Here is a 19,052-nt window from a genome sequence, read left to right as displayed (position 1 = left end):
ACTGTAATGTTAAGAATGGGGATAAGCGATACACAGGGGCACCCAGAGTATGAATAATGCATACGTGACTCACCGTTAGTGTCTGCAAAAATAAAAATACACACGATTATGCGCAGAGGAAAATCCCCTCCAAAAGAAAATGGGTACGCGATACGATGCGTGTCACGTGACTTCTATAGATTCGTCAATGACGTGAACGCGTAGTGTTCTGCCTAGGTGCGCAGAGAAGGGCTCGAAGTGTGTAATGTACGTTTAATCCCATCACGAGACAAGGGCCTTTACTGTGCTGGTGGCAATTGCGGTTGCTTGACACACATTACGGTACCCCCTGCCCACACTGCTGCTTGTCTTGCCTCTTCAGGCCCTGCTTTGCCACATTCCCCACTACAGTGCTGCTGCATGCTCGGGTCTGAGTGCCTGCCTGCAACCTGCACTGTCTTCTTGTGCCAGCTGCCACACTTTTGCCTGCAATCCTGTATTGCCCCTGCAACCACCTCCACTGTACTTTCAGGGACTTGCACCTCTGCAAAGACCACTGTTGCTCCCTGACACTCATGCAGGACGCAGGACGCCCATAACTGCCCCGGGGGTGCCATGTTTGCGACATCTGCATCATCTGGTGAGGGCAGCACCCCCACATCAAAGCAGAGGGCACCCAACTTCTCCGATATCGAAGTTGGCATCATGGTGTATCTGGTCCTGGATGCCTATGATGCCCTCTACAATCCAGGGACGCAGCTGGGCTGCGACGCAAGGCTGAGGATCTGGGATGAGATCAAGACTGCCATCAATACGAAGGGGGTGGCAGCCCGCACCAGGGACCGGGTGAGAAAATGTTGGGATGACCTCAAGACCCACAGCCATATCAAGTTGTTGGCAGCCCTCTGGAAGGAACCCACCGTGGAGGTGCACTGCGCAGGCTGCCACTGCTTCCACCGGACACAGCTGCGGGTACTTCAGAGGTTCTACCCAGAACTCCACTCCCAGTACTTGGCCTGGAAGAGACGTCTGGATCATGCTGTCGAGTACCCAAGGGGGATTATGCCCTTTGGCATATGTGTGGCATGCATGTTTGCAAGTGCCACATCCTCTTTGTGTTTTGTGTGTGTTGTGAGTTGCAGCTGTTCAGCGTCTCATGGCAATGGTCGACATTTGTTGTGTATGACAATGTATTGCAGCAATTGCGTGTTGATTGCTGGATGGTGCAGCGATGGCTTGTTGGTCACATGCAGGGTGTGTGTGTGTGTGGTGTAAGTTGCTTGGATATGGCAGGTGTGGACTGGATGGGTTGTGGGCATATGAGTTACATGCATGATTTGCAAGTCTATAGACTGATGCCTGTGTGTGTGCATTGTGTGTGACTTAGTTCATGGATGTGACATGATGACTGACTTGCCATGTTTATTTGTTGTGTGCCAGATATCCATTGGCACCCATTACTGATGTCAATGTTTTCTCTCCTGTGCTTGTACAGTTGCTGCAGCTCATGGTTTACAAGCTACTCTTCCCTCATCACCCGTTCACCCACTCTGTATCCTACTGAAAAGCTCCCACTAGGTGCAATCAGGCTCAAACTGGCAGCCGTTATTTGGTGTTCTAGCAGAGCCCCAAGAGGAAGTCCCTCCCCTACACTGTTTCCCAATAAAATGGGTGTCTGTTACCAGCCAATTAGTTGGCCCATGCCTTTAAGTAGACCGGGGCTAGTCAATGCAGAGCCCCGGCAGTCTCCAAATAGGGCTTGCAAGCCGGGGTCCTGCTAGGGCTCAGCCCCAACTATCCCCAGTTACGCCAACCCTTCAGGCTGTCCTTTTAGCAAAAGCGATGCATTGTTAAAGGGCTGCCTGAGGCCGCCACCTCTCCTTTTTTCTAATTAGAAACATTGGCACTTGCAGGCAGTCCTTTAACCATCTGACACCTCTATGAAAGGGCTGCCTGCTGGGTGTTGGCTCCTCACTAAGAAACAAAAGGAGAAGCTAGGCAGCCCAGCCCGCCTTTTGTTTCTTAGTCAGAAGAGCTAGCCTCCAGCAAGCAGCCCATTCACTCAAGGTGCTGCATGGCGTAAGGGTTGCCTGTAGGGGGTCAACAACACCCACAGGCAGCCCTTTAACATTGTGGCTCCTTAAATGAAAGGGCTGCCTGCAGAGGCTAGCTCCTCTCATTAAGAAACAGAAGAGGAGCTGGGGGTGCTGTGGTATCATACCTTTGGTGTGCCCTACCTCTCCTTTTGTTTCTTAATCACAGGCTCTGACCACTCCAACAGGCAGACTGTCAGCATGGCTTGGAATTCGTGATTTGGAATAAAAAGTAGAGGCTGGGCACACCCATTGGGGAGGGGCTCAAGTTATGGGATGTGGCCTAAGAGCACCCAACTGTACTTAGGCCACATCCCCATTTAGAGTGCACCTGCTCCTCTCACTTAAAGCACTGGTTGGCCCTATGCCAGGAGTGTAAATTACACTGTGTAATAGCAGTTGAACACCAGGAGACGAGCATCTATATGGGAGCTGTCTAACATTAAACTTTTGCTGAAAAGGACACCTCGTTTTTCAGCTCCCTGCTTGTGGGCCACATCATGATTACTCCTTCTTTATCAGCAAGGGGCTAGTGTAGAGAAAAAAGGTACCACAGAGACCCAAGGATACGCCTTGAAGGGCTCCAACAAACGCAGCTTGCAATGTGCGCTCTGACAGTTTAAGTCCCAAACGAAAGGCAAACATTGCTGTGCAATAAGACTACTTACTGACTGCCAACATGGGGGCCTTTGCTGGTGGCCCCTAGAGCACTGAGGCCTCTTTCAACTGAAATAGTTAAAAAGCGCTGACATCATTGTGTAAAGTATAAACAGCATGGGATAATCTGATTATTTTGACTAGTTTAGTATTTGTTCCTCGATGACTAGAAAACAAACGCGCATTTTAAAATAAGAGCTTTATTTCAGTTCAGTGTCTATAGGTAATCTGTGGGTAGATACTAGTGAAAAGGTTTGTCAGAAGTGGGATTCGAACCCACGCCTCCAGAGGAGACTGCGACCTGAACGCAGCGCCTTAGACCACTCGGCCATCCTGACTACTTCCTCTTCCTACTGCTTCACTCATAATGGCCATCTATACGTGACAGTGCTGCTCGATACATACTAAAATTATTTTAGTATTTGTTATCATCTTTTGGTCAGAAATCCCGTAGGAACACATCAGATGTGTTCAATTCACCTGATTAGGAACATTTATTACTGATTAGGGTTATTTAGGATTTTTTTACACGTCTTTCTGTCTTCTCTAGGGGGCCACTGATAACGTCTTAAATGTTTCAAAATAAAATATTCCATGAGGGTTCCACTTTAAGTCTTAAAAGGTGGCTGATCTTGGATGTGCGTGGATGGAGGAGGCAGTGGGCAAGGCCAGGGCTTGTTCCAGTGCCCGAGAATGGCTTTCCTCGCCACTGAATGCTGCAGTCTGGAAACAGGAAGAGATTCCCGAAACCTATTTTATCACGTATATGCATTTATTTTATTCAAATTTTCAATGTGTAAAAAGCAACAATAACACTTCACCAAAGCCAAACATCAGATACATCAAATAGGGTTGCCAATGAACTGAGGTAAAACACGCTAACCGCTCTTATTGCCCCATAATAAGGAAAACGGGATTGAATGTAATGTTGATAAGTGAAAGATAAGGGATAAGTCGTTGTTTCTAGTACTTAGCTCACAGCTTCGTCATGCAGTTCCCAGCCGCGGAGGAGCCCTGGCCTCTGCCTTCTCTATTAACCTCCTCCTCTGTCTTTGCTCCCCCATTCTGTCTGTCCTAATCGACTACCTGTGCTGGAGGCGTAGGCTAGTACGGACCCGGACCACGCCATACAGACATCCGTACATTGTGTGTTTTTTTTAATCAACTGCACACAGGCAGTAAACAAACGCGCATTAAACGAAGACACATATAGCACTGCGCCCTCTACAGTCACAAGCACAATCACTTGGAAAGTGAAGCTGACTCAAGACAGCTGAAGTTCCCCATGAGACGGAAACGTAATCCACCCGAGAAAGACGCGGGAGGGACGGACATTAGATCACGAAACACATTTGTTTGTAATTGTAACGCCACCTACAATTTGAAGGTTGTCAAATGCAAGACATGTGACCAGAACCACCTTCACCCCCATTGCATTGAAACACTTGCCAGTGTGAATCGGATTTATTTCATTTTTTTGTTTACTGGGGTGAATTGTATTTATTTCCTTTTTTTGTTTACTGGTGTAAATTTGATTTATTTCATTTTTTTACTGGTGTGAATTTGATTTATTTCCTTTTTTTGTTTACTGGGTGCATTTTATTTCCTTTTTTGTTTACTGGGGTGGATTTGATTTGTTTCCTTTTTTTGTTTACTGCTGTGAATTTGATTTATTTCCTTTTTTTGTTTACTGGTGTAAATTTGATTTATTTCATTTTTTTACTGGTGTGAATTTGATTTATTTCCTTTTTTTTGTTTACTGGGTGCATTTTATTTCCTTTTTTTGTTTACTGGGGTGAATTTGATTTGTTTCCTTTTTTTGTTTACTGCTGTGAATTTGATTTATTTCCTTTTTTTGTTTTCTGGGGTGAATTGGATTGATTTCCTTTTTTTTCTACTTCAAATCCATGAGAATGGAACATTGATTCGAACAATTTATGTTTTCGTAGGATAAAAATATTTTAAAAATGCTTTTCTCCTGTGTACATTGTATGTGTTAGACTCGTTACGAAGTGATTAAAATGACTTCACATTCCATTTACTTGTTGTTTTTCAACTGCTCCTAATTTCAGCCAGACAGAATGACATTGTATACACATTATAACTAGGTGCTATTACAATCACAGTGGTTCAATCCCCCTTTTTTGATACTACTTATCCTTCAGGTTCTCCTGCCTGGGTTCTGTGCCCATCTCCCATGTCTTCATGTGCAGATCAGGCCCATAACGGGTAGCTTCATGTCCTGCCCTTTCCATCAATGCCACCACACAACCTGTGTCAACCCCTGCCCCATTCCATGCCGCTAGCGACCTAAATAACCACAAGCTCCAATAGTTGTGCTCTGCATACTCTGCCCGTGACTTTTTACAAGACACTCTTCCCTCATCACCCCTTCACCCTCTCTGTATCCTACTGAAAAGCTCCCACTAGGTGCAATCAGGCCCAAACTGGCAGCCGCTAATTGTATTGTATTGTATTTGGTTATTTATATAGCACTCTTTCCCCACTTGTGTGGCCTCAATGCCCTTTTTCCTCAGTTGAACGCCCTTGGTGACCGCATTCGATATGGTTGGAAATTCTAGGGAGTTTAGCTTAGGAGATGCATGTGTGCATGTTGCCGTTCTAGGACATGGGCGGCTGGCAAGGCTCAACTAAGCAGCCCAAGAGAGGTCAGACACATGGGTGGCTGCTGTTGAGGGTTAGAAATAGATTGCTATTGTTGAGAGAGTCTATGTGAGGCCCTCTATACCGTATTCCTTTCGGGCGGTGGTCGCTGTATGCTAGTGGCAGAGGTGATGACGTACGTCAGGTGTTTCAGTCTGGACGGCTATGTGTGCACTAGACCGGATGTGCTTGGCCGTAGCCGTATTCTATCGTGCATGGATGCTTGGCCATGCCTGTGGCTTGTGTCCACACTAGTGGTGTGACTATATACGTACTGTAGGCTCCGAGATTGCTCGGCTCTGGCAATATATGATGGTCTTCTAGCAGAGCCCAAAGACGAAGTCTCTCCCCTATACTGTTTCCCAATACACTGAGTGTCTGTTACCAGCCAAATAGTTGGCCCCAGGGCTTTAAGTAGACTGGCGCTAGCCAATGCAGAGCCCTGGCAGTCTCCAAATAGGGCTTGCAAGCCAGGGCCCTGCCAGGGCTCAGTCTCAACTAGCCCCAGTTATGCCAACCCTTCGGTGTGCCCTTTTAGCCAAAGCACTGCATTGTTAAAGGACTGCCTGAGGCCGCCACCTCTCGTTTTTTTATAATCAGAAACATTAGCACCTGCAGGCAGCCATTTACCCAGCCTGTCGGCTGATCGGTGATGAAAGGGCTGCCTGCTGGGTGTTGATTCCTCAATAAGAAACAAAAGGAGAGGCTAGGTGGCCCCGCCCGCCTTCTCTTTCTTAGTCAGAGGAGCTAACCTGCAGCAGGCAGCCCTTTCACTCAAGATGCTGCATGGCTAATGGGTTGCCTGTGGGGGGGTCAACAACACCCGCAGGAAAGCCCATTAACCACGTGGCTCCTTAAATTAAAGGGCTGCCTGCAGAGGTTAGCTCCTCTCATTAAGAAACAGAAGGAGAGCTGGGGTGCAGTGGTAACATACCTTTGGTGCGCCTGGCCTCTCCTTTTGTTTCTTAATAACAAGCTCCGACCCCCCCCCCCCCAAAGGCAGACTGTCAGCATGGCTCGGAATCCTGATTTGGAACAAAAAGGAGAGGCTGGGCACACCCATAGGGGAGTGGCTCAAGTGATTGGGTGTGGCCTAAGAGCACCCAACTGTGCTTAGGACACACCCGCAACTAGACCGCCCACTCACCCCTTGATACTGCCTCTCACTTAAAGCACTGGTTAGCCCTATGCCAGGAGTGTAAATTACACTGTGTAATAGCCGTTGATCATCAGGAGATGATTATCTAGCAGAGAGCTGTAACACTAAACTTTTCTGGAAAAGGACACCTCGTTTTTCAGCTCCCTGCTTGCAGGCCATCTCATGATTAGTCCTTCTTTATCAGCAAAGGGCTAGTGTAGAGAAAAAAGGTACCACAGAGGCCCACGCACAGACATTTGAAGTCCCAAACGAAAGGCAAACATTCTATGCCAAGACCAGAGGCGAGCATTATGCTGCATTTTCACATGTATTCCTGTCTCCAGTAGTTTCAACAAAAACAAACTTTAGAACTTCCCAGATGGGAAAACACCTTTATTTTTCATTTTTCCTGAAAAACAAAATTTTCCTTAGGCCCAGTCTATCTGTAGTCCAATGTGCCCTGAGCACGTGACCATAGTCCTTAGTGTTATCTCCCTCTTTTGCTCTCCAAGCAGATAGGTCACCCTTTTCTATAGCTGCGCGAAGTACTTAGGAAATGTGTTGTTCTTTGTCAACATAGATTGCACACAATCTGTATAATGCTTTAAGAGGTGAGCGCTAAATAAGGGACATAAACTCACATGGATTTTTATAAATAGCTTTATAACTACCGAAGAATTTCGGAGTCGGTGGCCCGTGCCGCATTCTCTGCATATTTGGGGATACGCTGGTGGCCTATACAGTAGACACTCTACCCCCCCCCCTCCTTTGGGAGGGCAGAGCAAGTGGAAGAAGCTGCCCTCGGCCGCGGGGGCCGAGCCGCGTCTCCCATTTCGGGCAGAGCAAGTGGAAGAAGCTGCCCTCGGCCGCGGGGGCCGAGCCGCGTCTCCCATTTCGGCGGGCGAAAGCGCCAGCGAAAGCAGGCATGGCGTGCGCCGCCCCTTAGTGGGGGCGGTACAGGCCGCCCTTCCCCTCCCCCGAGGCCTGTAAGGAAAATGCGCCGGGGGGGCGGATGATGACGAAAAGGGGACCCGCCCCCCCCCCCCGGCAGGGCGCGAAAGCTTCAGGGGCAGGGCGGGAAACCGGGGAGAAGCCGGGCATAAAAGCCCGTGCTGGTGTGAGCATTCACACATCCTCCCTCGGTTTCCCGTCTTGCCAGAGCTGCGTCGTTTTAATGTCGCAGGTAGCCATTTGGAGCAGCGTTCGCCATCCGCACCATCTTAGTGATCGAGGTCGGGGACAGGGTCGAAGGTGGTGTTTAGCGTCGTCGTATCGCGTCGGTACAGGAGGCAGTGGACGAGTTCGAGGAAGTTCCTGGTGTTGCAGCGGTCGGTTCCAGGAACAATCGTTGGAGGTAGGCACTGGGGATACATGTTCGTGGGGGTGGGGGGGGGGGAAAGAGGGGGGGTCGAGGGTCGATGTCGGCCGCGCCGCTGGGGGGGTGAGGGGCATTCTTATTGCAAGGGATGCCGCTCCGCATTATGGAGCCGGTTTTGTCTTTAGGCGCGGGCCTCTGAACTACTGGGAGGTCTACTGGGCCCCCGTCCGTCCGATTGCCTCACATAGATGCCTCGTTTATGAAAGTGCCGCGCCGCGTCCATTCAAGCCCATAGCACGATAGCCTCCAAACTGCTGGGAGGTCAACCGGGCCCCCGTCCTCCGTGTGCCCCACAGGGGTGGCTCGCGTTTACTTTTGAAACTTAAGAACCGTGTTTTGTGATAACTCGGTTTTAAACCGTGTTTTATTGCAACTTGCAGAATGTAATTTCAATCGAAATGCATAATTGAAAGAACCTGCACTGCCGCAGTTTGTGTTTGGTTGCCCTGCTGGGATTTGGACTGTTCCGCATCGGGGAAGGGGGGGGTTTGCAAGGAGGAAAGCATACAGGTGGGAAAGGGGGCAGAAGGGAATAAATTTGGGGAACAAAATGGCGGAACCGCCGTGCCGCATGTATTCAAACCCACACACCGCGATCGTGTCATGCCTGTATGGTTTGGTGTGCAGATGTGTGAAGGTTGGGCAGTTGTAGGTTTTTACAGTTTTTACAAGATGGCGGGTGGGAAAGCGGTTTTCAACTAATATTTATGGAATTCCGCAAAGGTTCAGGTTTGGAGCAGGTCACTGAGCAATATCCATGCTCAACAGGGGCTCTAAAGAATTTTCTTGTTCACGAGGGGGAGATGGCTTCCTTCCTTTCGGGCGTTTGGTGCAGCTCCATGGGGCGGGTCGGCGAGCCAGAAGGCGAGTGGCACAGCGAGCAGAGCGCTCGTTTTGACATCCGTTTGAGCCTGCTAACACGGATTCGAATCCCGGCGGCGGGTCAAATTCAAATTTGGCATCCGCGGGCGCCCAGCAGGCCCACAGCCTCATTTTAGTAGCATTAACAGCAGGCACATGGGTATGGCCATGAGGAGCTGGGTTAGGGCGGGAGGAGGTGGCGGGGGGAGGGGGAGGGGTTTTGCAAGGAGATAAGCACACAGGTGGGGAAAGGGGGCACACCGGGCTAGGGGAATACATTCGGAGGAATAAAAATGGCGGAGCCGCCGGGCCGCGGGTATTTAAAACCGCACACCATGATCGTGTGTATACAAAGCCTACACTCCGTACCGCGTGTGTGCATGGACAGTTTGGGGTGTATGTTCGTAATTTTGGCATGTGAAGACATTGATAGGACTGCTGGTAGGGAAGTGGTTTCAACTAACCTTTCAGGAATTCTACAAATGGTTAAGGTTCCGATCAGCATGGACAGTTTGGGGTGTATGTTCGTAATTTTGGCATGTGAAGACATTGATAGGACTGCTGGTAGGGAAGTGGTTTCAACTAACCTTTCAGGAATTCTACAAATGGTTAAGGTTCCGATCAGTATGGACAGTTTGGGGTGTATGTTTGTAATTTTTGGCATGTGAAGACATGGTTAGGACTGCTGGTAGGGAAGTGGTTTCAACTAAACTTTCAGGAATTCTACAAATGGTTAAGGTTCCGATCAGTATGGACAGTTTGGGGTGTATTATACAAATGGTTAAGGTTCCGGTCAGGTTGCTGAGCACTAGACATTCTCAACAGAGGCTCTTAAGCCTGCCCCCTTTTACGAAGGAGAAATGGCTTCCTTCCTTTTCGGTTGTTGATGCAGCTCCGTGGGTCTGGTCTGCGAGCCAAAGTTACAGGAGCTGGTTGAGTGGCACATGGGGCAGAGCGCTCACTTTGACATCAGTGTGGAGCCCGCTAATCCAGGTCCGAATACCGGCGGCGAGGGGGCCACGAGGAGCTGGGGTAGGGCGGGAGGAAGCGGCGGGGGGGGGGTTTGCAAGGAGGAAGGCTTACAGGTGGGGAAGGGGGCACACCGCGGCGAGGGGAAGGCATGACCCAGCTGCAGTAGGCTAGAATATTCATAACCCTAATTTAAGCACCAGATCAGGGCGGGCGGCAAAGTCACGGATGAGGGGGAGGTGCGGTAAGGAAGGTGCATGATAGGATAGGGACAGGAATATGGAGTTTCGAGGGTGCCTAGCGGTTGTGCGCCGGGCCACGTGTAAGGAAATGGGGGTTATGGTTTATCTGATATTTTCTTTTCTTGGCTGCCGCGCCACCTGCTCTAACTGCCATTAACGTAGGGTGGATACTGGAAAGGTTTGCCGCTGGGTATAGGTGGGGCAAGTTAGCTTATATTCCTGAGGTCCACAACCTTGTGCGGCAGTCACTGTTGATTTGTTTTATGTATGTCCATGAAGCAATTGTTTTGTTAGGAGAAAAGTGACCAGGCAGCAGCCTGTCGCCTCAGACCTCTTGGTCATTGCAATTCAATGGGTTTACGATTTCACCTTTGCGGGCTTGCTGCCAAGCTGCCAGGTATTATGGCTGAACAATACAGTTCAGGCAGGCGGGTCTCCTTACTGGTCGGCTGGTGGGATGAAACAAGGATGGTGTTAGGGGCTCATAAAGGGAGTTGCATACTGTATTTGACACTACTTTGCCAGACAAAATTGGGAGCGGAATGGTTTTGGTCACTGCAAAGCAGTGGCAATCCCTACACGGTCGGGTGACCTGGCCTCTGGGGAGGCCCCTGCGCCCCGGGTTTTGTGAGGTCACTAATCTTAATTTCACATATTCTCATTGGATAAGGTTGTGGCTTGCTGTAAATGTGTAATATGGGCCACTTTGAACATTAGTTCCAGGGCCTCTTTTGGTTCCAAGTCCACCAGTGTTCACAGTATATAGTCAATGTGTGTTGTGTATTAAGATATAATACTACTCTTTAGAGCGGAAAGTGGTTGAACAGCATTATGGGAGCAGTAGTTTCCTGGTGGCTACTTCCTATTGCTGGAATAAAAGGGCGGCAGAGAAGGACAGGTCACGGGAACAGTGAGAAAACATGCCTTCAATTCATGCAGAAATGCGGCAGATCGGGCCCATGGTAAAGGAGTACTGGGGGGGGTGTCTGCATGTAGCACGATCACAAATTGATCAGGCCTTCATGCATCAATGGCATAATTGATTGAGCCTGCAGACAGAAGTACGTTCGTCTAGGCATATGTTCAGTAGAGTGTGCCTGAGTGGCCGGTGGCGAACTACAATACTATAGGTTGAATGTATTACACGCTTTAAACAGTGGACAACACTACACTAGATTGTGCCTGCGTGGCAGGAAGAGAGAGGTATGACATTAGGCAGAGTTTTGGTGAGTTTCTAACCATGTGAGGTCAATGAAGGGAGTGGTAATTCGGGTAACGGTCAACTAAGGGAGGGGTAATTCGGGGTATGGTTACAAGTGGTACGCTGGGCAAGGTAAGAACGCGCGGCGTGCTGTGGTCGGGCATCGATCAGGCATTCATTTTGTGAGGCAAGGTTTGCTAGTAAACGCCACATGAGTCTATGCAATAGGAAATTTATACACGCGTATACACAAGTGGCAGTACGTTTAGTGTGGAAGCCGATGACACTACGAGCCCCCTCACCCTGAGCAGAGAGTCGCTGGGGAGTGGGGTGCTCGGGGGGGGGGGGCAAGCCGGGGGCACATAATAGTGTGCACGCGCCGGGGGGCTACAGGCCATCGTGGTCGGGGGGCAAGACCACACGGAGCACCACACATTCGCTTCCAGTCCACTCACCCCGAGCAGAAAGCGGCTGGGGAATGGGGGTGCTCGGTCTGGGGAAACGGGGAGTAAGGGAGCCATAATATTAAGGGGTACAGATCCTGACACAGCGAAGTGGGGGGGCAAGGGTTAGGGCACAAATAACACTACCGAGCATGATCTGTTGTTGCCCCCCTCCCACCTCTCATTCCTCGCTAAACAAATAATCGCATGGGCGGTTCTCTGAAAGGCAGGGGGATGATTCTGGATTCGCCATCCCCTCATCACTTTAAAAGTACCAGGGTATTTTGAAGGGGACGGGACCCACCTGTCCGAGGTGGGCACTGCTTTGACGTCATTAGAATGGATGACGGCACTTCAAAAATGCGGGATGTGTATGAGAGGCCCGAGTGGGGTGGGGCACCTCCCAGGATGCCAGCCATTAAAATACAGGGAGTGCCCTGTGGAAGCAAGCTGGGGTGGGGGGAACTCTCTGCCGCCGGCAGCCAGCAGAGAGTCTTGGAGGAATCACAGGCCAATCCCTGAAACAAAGCACTGCTAGCAGACCCACAGGGGAACGAGCAGCCAAGAGTTTAGATGCACGGCGCCCCAAGAGCAATAGGCTTGGGGGAGGCCCTGGGGAAAAAGGGGAGGGATGTAGGGGACTTGGGAGGCAATTCCAAGACCCAAATTGCGGGGGGGGGAGGGAACGAACCACAAACTAAAAAGAGGGCAGCAAGTGAAGCTGGTTGGAGGGGAACAAGAGGAGAATACGGGGGGGTATGCTACCGGGACCAAAAATTACAGCAGGGGTAAGTCGTCACGAAGGGGGAGGGGCAAGAGGGGGGAGCTGGAGGAAGAAAGGTAGGAGCATCGGGAGCGGGGGGAGCTCGGACAAGGAGGGCCAGCAAGGACAGGAAAGAGGGGGCCTGGCGGGGCGCAGCATAGGGGACCGGGGGAATGGGGGAGACAGTTGGGAAAGGAAGACAGTACGAGGGACAGGGAATCAGGAAGAGATATGACACCAGCCAAGGGGGGGGAGGACACCTGCTAAGGCTGCAGTTGGAGGGGGGGGGGCGCCTTGAGTGAGAGGGAATTGCGATGTTTCTGGGGGGCTCGGGGACACAGCAGGGAGACCTGGGGGGGGGTTTGGCATAGCGGGGGTAGAACTAGGATGCCAATAACCGGAACAACGCGAAGGCGTAGGGGGGGCTGAGCAGAGTTTGGCAAGAAAAGGTTAGATGGACGTCGCAAGCGACGGCCAACTAGGCAGGCAGAAAGTGGGGGCCGGCATCGGAGGGCGGTGCCGGCCCAAATACGGATACGTAAATAAATTGTAAGGGCACTTGTGGTGGTGCCGGTATAGGAAAATGTAAGGGCACTTGTGGTGGTGCCGGTATAGGAAATTGTAAGGGCACTTGTATGGTGCCGGTATAGGAAATTGTAAGGGCACTTGTATGGTGCCGGTATAGGAACCTGAACATTAGCGAGGCACCGCGTGGCTGCCGGTTTTAGCTAGAGCCCGTAGGACACGGGGCAAGTGTGCGGGGGGTCGGGCACCCGCTACAAGACCTAGCAAGGGGCAGGGTGAAATGGGGGGCACAAATAATTGACTGCAACTACGGCTGGGGTAGAGAGAGGGGGATAGCCAGGGCCGGGCTCAATCCGAGGCGTCCACCGGACGAGTACGATTGGGGGGGAGGGGGGGGAGCCCTAGGTAACCGCACTCGGAATAGTGTATCGGTGACGGTGAATTACGGATCGCCTGTAAGATAACTCCAAGACTTTATGCAAATAAAGCTGCTGAGGCATGTTAACCTTCCAACCCAAACTGGTGTCGTGTCAATTTTCTACTGCTTGCATGGTATGACTGATTAGGAGTAGAGGGGGGGGGTAAGAAAGGGACGGATAAAGGGGGGGGGGAAGGCAAGGCGCTGAGTGCCCACGCTACGGCGGGCGAACGCGCCAGCGAAAGCAGGCATGGCGGGCGCCGCCCCTTAGTGGGGGCGGTACAGGCCGCCCTTCCCCTCTCCCCAGGCCTGTAAGGAAAATGCGCCGGGGGGGCAGATGATGACGAAAAGGGGACCCGCCCCCCCCCCCGGCAGGGCGCGAAAGCTTCAGGGGCAGGGCGGGAAACCGGGGAGAAGCCGGGCATAAAAGCCCGTGCTGGTGTGAGCATTCACACATCCTCCCTCGGTTTCCCATCTTGCCAGAGCTGCGTCGTTTTCCCACCCACCCTCCCGATAAAAAGTATGTGAATAATGTTCTTTTTTGTCTTACAGGTCGCCCAGCGGAGTTACATTGCGATCCCTTTACGAAGCACTGCTAGCAGACCCACAGGGGAACGAGCAGCCAAGAGTTTAGATGCACGGCGCCCCAAGAGCAATAGGCTTGGGGGAGGCCCTGGGGAAAAAGGGGAGGGATGTAGGGGACTTGGGAGGCAATTCCAAGACCCAAATTGCGGGGGGGGGAGGGAACGAACCACAAACTAAAAAGAGGGCAGCAAGTGAAGCTGGTTGGAGGGGAACAAGAGGAGAATACGGGGGGGTATGCTACCGGGACCAAAAATTACAGCAGGGGTAAGTCGTCACGAAGGGGGAGGGGCAAGAGGGGGGAGCTGGAGGAAGAAAGGTAGGAGCATCGGGGGCGGGGGGAGCTCGGACAAGGAGGGCCAGCAAGGACAGGAAAGAGGGGGCCTGGCGGGGCGCAGCATAGGGGACCGGGGGAATGGGGGAGACAGTTGGGAAAGGAAGACAGTACGAGGGACAGGGAATCAGGAAGAGATATGACACCAGCCAAGGGGGGGGAGGACACCTGCTAAGGCTGCAGTTGGAGGGGGGGGGGCGCCTTGAGTGAGAGGGAATTGCGATGTTTCTGGGGGGCTCGGGGACACAGCAGGGAGACCTGGGGGGGGGGTTTGGCATAGCGGGGGTAGGACTAGGATGCCAATAACCGGAACAACGCGAAGGCGTAGGGGGGGCTGAGCAGAGTTTGGCAAGAAAAGGTTAGATGGACGTCGCAAGCGACGGCCAACTAGGCAGGCAGAAAGTGGGGGCCGGCATCGGAGGGCGGTGCCGGCCCAAATACGGATACGTAAATAAATTGTAAGGGCACTTGTGGTGGTGCCGGTATAGGAAAATGTAAGGGCACTTGTGGTGGTGCCGGTATAGGAAATTGTAAGGGCACTTGTATGGTGCCGGTATAGGAAATTGTAAGGGCACTTGTATGGTGCCGGTATAGGAACCTGAACATTAGCGAGGCACCGCGTGGCTGCCGGTTTTAGCTAGAGCCCGTAGGACACGGGGCAAGTGTGCGGGGGGTCGGGCACCCGCTACAAGACCTAGCAAGGGGCAGGGTGAAATGGGGGGCACAAATAATTGACTGCAACTACGGCCGGGGTAGAGAGAGGGGGATAGCCAGGGCCGGGCTCAATCCGAGGCGTCCACCGGACGAGTACGATTGGGGGTCAGGGGGGGAGCCCTAGGTAACCGCACTCGGAATAGTGTATCGGTGACGGTGAATTACGGATCGCCTGTAAGATAACTCCAAGACTTTATGCAAATAAAGCTGCTGAGGCATGTTAACCTTCCAACCCAAACTGGTGTCGTGTCAATTTTCTACTGCTTGCATGGTATGACTGATTAGGAGTAGAGGGGGGGGGTAAGAAAGGGACGGATAAAGGGGGGGGGGAAGGCAAGGCGCTGAGTGCCCACGCTACGCAGCTTACACGTAGCAGCAGCGCAGGCACCGATCAGTGGAGCAAGAGACCCCACCTTTGGACGGGAGGAGCAACCTCCCTGTATTACACGAAGGAAACAATGCTGAGTGACAGCATACGAGTCAAGGAGCTGGAATCACTCGGCTGCAAGCTCAAACGATTTAGCTAATGAATCTGCACACGGCAAAGCGGACAATTACTCCCGCGCGGAGAGGTCGCATAAATAAACAAGTTGTGCGAGATACAGATTGAGCAGCTGGTAGACCGCTTCCTAAGCCAACAACAGAAATAACGCTGTAAGACTTTCAGCTAAGAGCAAACATCGAAACCTGCACAGCAGGGAAAATAATTGGGTGCAGCCACACACTAAAAGCACAGTGAGTAAGTGGACGTGCCACTGCACCTGATTACAGGTACATGAGGCACTAAAGACAGCACAGACAATGACAGACTTCCAATGGGGTGAGGAGGAGCAGGCTGAAGATCTAGCCTGTAGCTTTAGAGAAGTGCTGGGAAACTCACTGACTGAAGCTGTGGTACAAGGGGGGAGGCCCCTGCAGGATAGACTGGCAACAGTTTATAGCCATTTGGTCGAAAACAAAAATGTCGAAAATCATAATGTAGAAAAAAAAAGTCGAATAATTTTTTCAATGTTTTTTTTTAATGGGGGGGTTCCCCCTAACCCCTTTTTTGTATTTTTTATTTTACCCATTTTTTATACTTACAAACCCAAAAATACATATAAATAAAAAAATAATAGATTCAACTTTTTTTTTCGAAATATTTTTTTCGACATTTTTGTCATTGTCTTTTTATTTTCGACATTATGACTGCACACCACTGGCAACGATTGAATCATTCTTGAGCCAGGAGATCAAGGGCACCAACAAAGAAAGCACGTCCACCGAAGCCACGCCAGAGGGACCTCAGAGGTGTAACAAGACCCAGAAGAGAAAAGAGATATCTTCTGACCCCCCGGGTCAACCAAACAGGGCAGAGGATGAGGCCCCAGAGGCTGCAGACGCATTCATGACGCTATGAGAGGTTTTTATGCGCAAGTCGGGAGTGCTGAGCGTCACAACCCCCCTATCCAGGGGATGAAAATATGGGAAATGAAGGGCAGGACTCGGAAGAAGAGCCCATGGAGACCCCACGATCCTCGCAAGAAGAGAACGAAAGAGGCGATCAAGACGAATCGCAACCCCCCACCTAAGAAAAGACCAAAGAAACTTAACAACACAGAGGACCACAATGAGATTGCAGTTATGTTCGAACCAGAAGATATCTGAAACCCTAAGTCGTCAGACTGGCTACCGTCACCGCGAGTCACAAAATATATGACTCACAGACTACGCAAAGCCCTCGAAGGCAGCGGATGCGAGCAGAATGCCCGAAACCAGAATTGCCAGGAAAAGTAGCTGAGGCATCAGAACTCGACCCAAAGATGCTGGTGTTCGTGTCGAAGACCTCCAGAGACCCCACAAAGGGGATAGATAGGTCCTGGAAGTGTTGCCAGGAGAAGGTTCTTGACATTGCAGGACCCCTGGCTAAGATTATGGACCTGGCGGAGAGGGCCGGGGATACCGGGGAAGAGGTGGACCCAGACATCCTTGCTAACTGAGCACAAAGAGCAGTCTGCCTCCTAGGCAATGCAAACTGCGCCATATCATCAGAGTGCAGAAGGGGCCTCCTCCTCAAAAACCCTAAGTCGTCAGACTGACTACCGTCACTGCGAGTCACAAAATATATGACTCACAGACTACGCAAAGCCCTCAAAGGCAGCGGATGTGAGCAGAATGCCCGAAACCAGAACTGCCAGGAAAGGTAGCTGAGGCACCAGAACTCGACCCAAAGATGCTGGTGTTCGTGTCAAAGACCTCCAGAGACCCCGAGAAGGGGATAGATAGGTCCTGGAAGTGTTGCCAGGAGAAGGTTCTCTACATTGCAGGACCCCTGGCTAAGATTATGGACCTGGCGTAGCGGGCCTGGGATACCGGGGAAGAGGTGGACCATCAGTGTGCAGAAGGGGCCTCCTCCTTAAAATCGACCCCAAGTTAGGAGACCTAGCCTCCTATGAGGCAGGTGAAGCGGCACAAGGGCTCCTGTTCGAGGAGACGTTCGCGAAGGAAATAGGGAGGTTTGTAGGCACCTACACCTCCCTAGAAAAGGCCCAGGCATCTATAAGGAAGATATTCCCAGGTAGAGTTTTCCCCCGGGACCGGTCGGTATTGAGGCCGAGCAACCGGTCATTACCAAGCCACAAGAAGGCCTCAAAACAACAGGGCCCATTACTGGGAAAAAAAGCAGCAAGATGCTTTCTTCCTCGTGAGAGGGTGTTTCCCGAGAGGAAGACAAGGAAGAGGCCAGGGAAGAGGACAAAGCTATCCCACAGGTGAGACATACCCCGTATCCACCAGTGGGGGGAGGTCATTACGTTTCTGGGAGAACTGGCGTGCACTGTCCAGCGACGCATGGGTTTTGCAGACAGTCAAAGGGCTGCAACTAGAATTTATACAGATACCCACACGGACCCAAACCCCCTGACCAATGCACACAGCGCAGGTAGAGAAAAAGACCTTGCATACAGAACTGCGAAACCCAGAGCAGCATAGGGCTATAGAGCCCTGCAGCACACCCCCAAGATTTATAAGCAATGTGTTCCTGTTGCACAGGAAAGACAAAGTAAGGCCGTAATAAACTTGAAAGAGCTGAACACCTGGGTGACATACCACCATTTCAAGATGGAAGGGATTCAACAGCTCAGGGATATCCTCAGGCAGGGTGACCGGCTCACGAGGATCTACCTGAAAGACGCTTACCTTACGGTACCAGTCCAAAAGAGATACCGACCCTTCCTAGCGTTCGACTGGGACGGACAATTTTGGCACTTTTCGATAACGCCGTTTGTGCTAGCCTCAGCACCATGAGGCTTTTGCGAAGCTCATGAAGCCGATAGCGGCAGCGATCAGAGAGAAGGGAATCAGGATAACCATCTATCTGAACGATATCCTGCTGATGGCGAACAGCAGAGAGATGCTCAATACCAGACAGGCTAGGTGAAAGAGCTCCTAGCGTCACTAGGTTTCCTAGTGAATCGAGAAAAGTCAGACGTGATACTGGCAAGGAGCATAGACTTCCAGGGGTTCATCACAGACACCAGGACAGCTACCCCAGAACTACCAGCCAGGAAGATAAGAGATATAAAAAGGGACATAAAGAGCTGCTTAGACAAGAGCGTAGTATCACTAAGGACGATAACAAGAGTAGTGGGTCTACTGGCGGTGTCGATTCAAGCAATATTCCCAGGACCACTACATTATTGAGCCATGCAATGACAAAAAATAAAGCACCTGCAACAAAGGCTAAAGTACCACCAAGCAGTATCCCTCGATGTAGAATATAAGAAAGAACTGGAATGGTGGCTACATAATATGGACACCTGGAACCGGGAAGGCCATATTCGGAGACCGGCTCGGTCTAGTGATAGAGTCGGACGCCAGCAGAGCAGGCTGGAGAGCTTGCTGCGAGGAGCTAGAAACAGGGGGGAAGTGAAGCACAGAAGAGATGAAGATGCACATCAACTGTCTGGAGCGGCTAGCCGGGTCATTTGCAATCAAAGCCTTCACCAAAGGCAGAGTGAACTTGTGTATCCTGCTGAAGATGGACAACATATCAGCAGTCAGATACAACAATCACTTAGGAGGGACGAAATCCAGATTGCTGGCGACTTAGA

At 51.1% G+C, this 19,052-nt stretch overlaps 1 non-coding gene across 1 annotated transcript; it reads right to left on the bottom strand.

Moving 5' to 3' along the window:
* Positions 1-2,984: 2,984 nt before the first annotated feature.
* Positions 2,985-3,067, bottom strand: TRNAL-CAG (transfer RNA leucine (anticodon CAG)). Its single transcript has one exon. It is a non-coding gene; the product is annotated as a tRNA-Leu (tRNA).
* Between the last annotated feature and the right edge of the window lie 15,985 nt (positions 3,068-19,052).

This window comes from Ambystoma mexicanum, assembly GCF_040938575.1.
Source record: "Ambystoma mexicanum isolate Mex_15411 chromosome 12 unlocalized genomic scaffold, UKY_AmexF1_1 Mex_chr12_unloc.1, whole genome shotgun sequence".
Lineage (NCBI taxonomy): Eukaryota > Metazoa > Chordata > Amphibia > Caudata > Ambystomatidae > Ambystoma > Ambystoma mexicanum.
This window is presented reverse-complemented; position numbering and strand designations above follow the sequence as displayed.